The following is a 5,882-nucleotide window of genomic DNA, read 5'->3' as shown; positions in this document are numbered from 1 at the left end:
CTCTCTGTGTGTTATTTTCCGTTTTCCTCAGCCTCCCACACGGTAATGACTTGTGCATGGAATTCTCTTACCTTATGAATATATTTTCTTCTTAAGCACAGTCTCCACAGAGGTGGAAAATATGAATGTGAAATGAATCTTGTCATCCTCAAAGAAAGTTAAAGATCTAGGAGCGTGTACAACTCTATCCTGAAAATCAGTTTGTCAAGATACAATTTACAGAGGTTCAGTTGCACAGGCATAATTCTGCATTTCTTTCAAGACGAATACTTTTATACCTTCAGGCATGTGATTTGTCAAGGCAGCTTTGTGGCCTGGTAGGCAATCAGAATTTGCCTTAGTGGACTGAAATGACCCAGAACAAACTCAGTACTTAATCTTCTTTATTGCTGAAATCAATAAGCAGATCCATGCTATGTGCTGACAGTTCTTATGTAGGGATTGAAAAGTAGAAGTATCTGCTCCTTGAACTTCTATTTCTTTATGGGCCAAAAGTTTTGGGTTTTGATTTGACAAAGACCTTTGGTTTATAATGCATAAATTAACGAGGTATCTTCTTTCTGCTAATTTGCACATGCAGTGTCACAAGGTTTATGTACCTCAAATACCATCGTAAAGAAGGCCTGATACAGCAGTTAGTGAGAAATACCCACCCGGATAAAGGAGTGGGGACAGTGAGCTCTGGCAGAGCCTGACAGACCAGGTGGGCAGCACCACTGTGGTTGACCAGGCTGGCTCACAAGGCACACTTCTGGAGACCCCCATCCTAAATAAAGGTTTTGGAAGGCTAGTGGCATCCTGGCTTGTATCAGGACCGGTGTGGCCAGCAGGAGCAGGGATGTGATTCTGCCCTTGTGCTCAGCACTGGTGAGGCCTCACCTTGAGCCCTGTGTGCAGGTCTGGGCCCCTCACTGCAAGAAAGACACTGAGGGGCTGGAGCAGGTCCAGAGGAGAGCAACGAGGCTGGGGAAGGGACTGGAGGGAAAGTCCCATGAGGAGAGGCTGAGGGAGCTGGGGGTGTTTAGCCTGGAGAAGAGGAGACTCAGGAGGGACCTTATCACTCTCTACAACTGCCTGAAGTTGTAGTCAGGTGAGGGTCGGGCTCTTCTCCTGGGCAACCAGTGACAGGACAAGAGGGCACAGCCTGAAACTGAGTCAGAGGAGGTTTAGGTTGGATCTCAGGAAGCACTTTCTCACGGAGAGGGTGCTCAGGCACTGGGATGCGCTGCCCAGGGAAGTGGTGGAGTCACCATCCCTGGAGATGTTTAAGGAGAGGCTGGATGTGGCGCTTAGTGCCCTGGTCTAGCTCATGTGGTGGTGTTGGGTCACAGGCTGGACTTGATGATCTCAGAGGTCTTTTCCAGCCTCAACATTTCTGTGATTCTGTGATTCTTCCTTTCTTTACATTACTAGAAGCCAAATATATTTGAGGGGTTTTTAAGGTTTTATAATGTATTTGAGGTAAGGACTATGCCAAAAAGCTTAAATTGCAACATCTGATATTCCCCTGCAGTTTCATGTGACACTTGTAATTATAACTTGTCCTGAAGAGAGTGAAACAATAACAATAAATCTGAAAGCCACTGAATGGGCCTAAGCTACTCATAAGACAAGTGGTTTTAAACTTTGGTAAATTCAGAATAACCCTCAAGTTCTGCTCTACCTTTCTGGAAAACAGCCAGAATTCTACACTCCGTGAGTATCTCTGTATGAGCAAAAAGTACAAAATAGCTTTGTGTGCAAAGCGACCATAAAACATAATGCCATTTATACCCGTGGAAATTAGTATCTTATGATAGACATAGTGAAAAGAGACTTACAGTCAAATTCTGGCTCTGGAGCTACTTGCCTGTCCATGTGCCCATTTATATGATTTTTGTTTACTTGATATTGGACAGTAATAAGAAAAAAAAGTTATACTGAATTATGAGTACTGTCAAGTTTTGTATGAAAAGTATTAAAATTTTAAACATAACAGTCTTCTAAATTCCTGTCCTTCTGGTCCCGCAGTCTTATCTTGCTTTTATACTTTTGTTTAAACTGTTCCTTCACACACACACACACACACACACCCTTTTTGTGTTTTTTTTTTTATTTGGAACTGATTCAGTAACACAGTCTTTTTTTATTTCTTGCAGATGTTAAAATTATGAAAGCCTCTCTCCCTCTGGAGCAGTACACAGCAGCCATGACATCTTCTCTGGTCCTCCATGGAAGGTACATTGCAGGCTGCTGCTGAACTGTTATGACATGTCTCTAGCAATCAGAAAGAAAAGCTGGGAAGAGCATGTGACCCAGTGGATGGGATTGGCTTTGGAGTCTGTGGAGTATAATACAGCATGTCATCATGGACTTGTAGCTGATAACTTGCAGACAAGTATGGAAAAAGATGAGGTTTTGAGCGTGGACCGGAAAGAAAAATGCGCTTCGTTTCCAGAGTGCTGTTACAGTGGAGAGCTGATTGGCTTCCCTGCAAAGCAGCTGGGAGATGTTTCAAAGGAGGTGGATGAAAACGATAATCATGAGGATGAGGAGCATTTTCTGGAGGCCAGCACCGAAACTCTAGTCCATGTGTCTGATGACGACGATGACTATTCAGCGGTCAACCTGGATAGTGTTAATTACCACACCACTGCTGTAGAAAGGGAACCAAATGATGAAGAAAAGAGTTTCAGTGGAGCAGACCCCTCAACACAGATGGTACCAATAACAGAGGGTGATGAGGCAGCTGAAGCATCTGGAGTAATTGGAGATATAAGTAAGGAACCAGGTTGTGACATGGTTCCTAAAGTGGAGGTGGAAGAAGATGTTTGTGGCAGTATTGTTCAAAGCCTGGAGCTTTGTAATTATGAAGGCTTAGATGAAGTAGTAGATGCAGAGAAAGAAAATCATTCTAATTCTTCAAATGTGAAAGAAATTATTATGCCTGGGAAGCAGCTGCTTCATACTGCTGTAATTGCACAACAGCGCCGGAAATCTGATGCTTTTAAAGATGGGCTTGGAAAGTCTGAGTGTGATGTGGTGGATAGTGGGATTTCTTCTGAATCATGCACCAGCAGTGATAGACAACTCTGTTCAGCAGTGGGATCCAGCAACTGCCTTATGCAATCTTCTCCTTGCTCTCACATTCCAGCAGTGGAAAATGGTCTGGATGAAAGTGGTTTCACAGAACCTCAAGTGGCCCCTGAAGACAAATGCCTTTCAAATGTCAGTTCAGCAGAAGACATTCAGTGTTTACACGTAAGGAATCATTTGACCACACAAGAATATTCAGACAGTCAAGTGAAACTGCGCAAAAGAAAGGTAGGATGCTTATAAAATGCAGGGATTTTTTTTTTCTAATGTTTTCCCCCAATTTCTTTTGAAGGTGATTCTATGACAAATTGATTGGAGATAAAATGTGATTTTGGGGCCTTGTTTCATTAATTGGTCAGATTTTTCTTCAAATTATTTCGAGAAAAATATGTCTATACAACAATCGAGTTTTAGGAGCTCTTTTTAAGATCTGAAAGTGGCTGAGTTGTGAATTTAGAAGGTACTTTATATTCACTTATGTATATTATGTTATGTATTTGAAGGTTAAATGAATAAGTATCTTCTTTGGCTTCAGTTTTATTTTTGGTTTTCTGATGCTATCAAATATCATTATCTGTTTCCTGTTAGGAAATATATAGTGTCCAGAAGTTTGGAGGCCTTACTGAAAAAAAGGAACAGGGGAAAAAATCATTTTGCAGTAGTTCTTTGGTTTTCTGCTCAGTCCCATGTGGATATGTTCTTGCAAAAAGAAGTATTGCTGAGTTTGAAACTGTTTTGTAATTTTAAAGCAACCAGAGAGTTTCCCTGTCTACACAGAGTAAGGAAGGTATCATTATAAAACTTAAATGAACAGATTCCCTGGTAATAAAACTCCCATTGGCTTTAATGGGAGGAGATGGGCTGACCGTAGCCCTACAGAATTCATCCTGACGTCTGGTTTTGCCAGCTATGTTGCTTATTCTTGTTAATAACCAATTTGTATTTGTTGACTTCTCTCTTGCCTTTTTCCATTTGTCATCATCCAGCTTCTTTTGTCTGTTTGGGCTGTTCGGAGGTGGGGTTTTTTTTATAAATCTGTTTTCTATTTATTGTGTGGGTTTTGTTCTGTCAGCTGCAGTGCCTCAGTAGCTGTTTCACTAAAGCACAAATTCACATATCTGAAGTACTGTATGCCAACACAGCATTCTGAGCCGCTTAACATTGCTCTCTTGTGTAGACTCTTTGGTAATATTAATACTCAATTGATATGGTTAGAATCTGTAAGTAATTTTTGCAAAAGGTCTCAGAAGCTCTCAAATCCAGTCTGCCTTTGGTAGTTCGTGCAGTCACAGTTAATGTGATAATTTCAACTGATCTTGCAGTAAACATGGCTCTGAGTTACAATTAGGAAACAGAAACCTGACCAGTACCAGAAATGCTAAACTTACATATCTGTAGGAAACAGTTCAGTTTTTTTAAAAAAAAATATTAACCAAATTAACATAATATTTGAGAACTGATTGACTGTTATAACTATATTCTCAGCATCTCTCTTTTTTAAAAAAAAATAGTTGCTAATTTTGACATGTACGTTTCATATTGTTAGCAAGATGTACCATACTATACTATTTTTCCTGCTAGTTTCCATGTATCTCCTTGTATCTTGTTTTGAGGTCACATAGTCATCTTTTAAATGTACATTTGCAAGAATTATATTTGATAATATATTTGTGTGTGTGCCTTTAAATATTTTAAAAGAGAGAACTTAAAAATTCCAGTGAGGCTAATTGTGAGAAAAACTAAGAAAGGATGTGAGCATAGAAAAGAGCAAAATTAGTTGTTTTAAGAAAGGCTGAGAGTTACATGGTTGCAGCAACCGCAAAGCTGCATGCACTGTAAAAGCAGAAAGGGATCTGCAAATCCAAAGAAGTGACCTCATACCACTTTGGTTAAAGAAATCTTTACCAACAACTCTAAAATTTTTGGCAGAAGGGAAATGATATCTGTTGTTGCTTGTGCTATTGTTTATCTCTAAGTTTGCAGGATGCTTCTACAAACAGTGTTCCTGCATATAGGGTTTTGTCATCACCATATATATCATGCACTATTTTACAAATGTCTATGTTGGTAATAATCTGTAATGAAAAATATTCCTATGTTTACAAACTTTCCCTGGAAGCCACTTCTGTAATTTTTACAAAACATTAGAAAACCAACAGACTTGAAACTGAATCCATCCATAAAAGCCAAGTATTTGCTTTGCAGTGACAGGAAGACCTAAGGGATTAAGAATGGTATATAAAACCTTTTCTCTCAAGGTCACCAGTTCAAGCTGTGCAGTTAGGGCCTAAAACACACCACTGTCTGATTAATGCTCAGTGTCAATTATAGTTGCACATAAATATGTGCTCATAAAATTCAGAATATGGGAAAAGGCACATGGGGATGAATTGCTAAATGTATCTGGGCACCCAAACCTCGAGGCTGCAGTTTGAGGGATCATAGAAAGGTGCTGAGCTTGTGGTACTTTGCTGACAGCTGAGAGCTTAGGACCTTTGAGTAGACATTCTGCTCTGGCTGGTACTGAATTCTTCTGAAAACCTGTTCCTCATTAACGTATTTTAAACTGCTTTTAATTGTGGGAATAGAGCACGACCTCCCTTCTTATCTTTAGATCAGCTGTCTTCAAACTGAAGCTGAGGTGAGATTGTGGATCTATTGTGCTTGCTCTGCAGATGAATGCAAGTCTTGGTGCTTAAGGGCTTAAAGTTTAGCATCTTTGACCAGCACTAGCTCCCTTTCAGTAAATTGCTTTGGCCGTGATGGATGTACTGACACTGAAGATGCTTTTTGCAAACAGGTCCAGC

The 5,882-nt window shown here is 40.2% G+C and overlaps 1 pseudogene; it reads left to right on the top strand.

The window, feature by feature from the left end:
- The first annotated feature begins 2,250 nt into the window (after positions 1 to 2,250).
- LOC104269852 lies at positions 2,251 to 3,303 on the top strand (annotated as a pseudogene).
- The last annotated feature ends 2,579 nt before the right edge of the window (positions 3,304 to 5,882 follow it).

The sequence above is a fragment of the Apaloderma vittatum genome, unplaced genomic scaffold, assembly GCF_000703405.1.
Source record: "Apaloderma vittatum isolate BGI_N311 unplaced genomic scaffold, ASM70340v1 scaffold5480, whole genome shotgun sequence".
In the NCBI taxonomy this organism is placed as follows: domain Eukaryota; kingdom Metazoa; phylum Chordata; class Aves; order Trogoniformes; family Trogonidae; genus Apaloderma; species Apaloderma vittatum.
The sequence above is the reverse complement of the archived record's forward strand: the minus strand, read 5'-3'. Positions and strand labels throughout refer to the sequence as shown.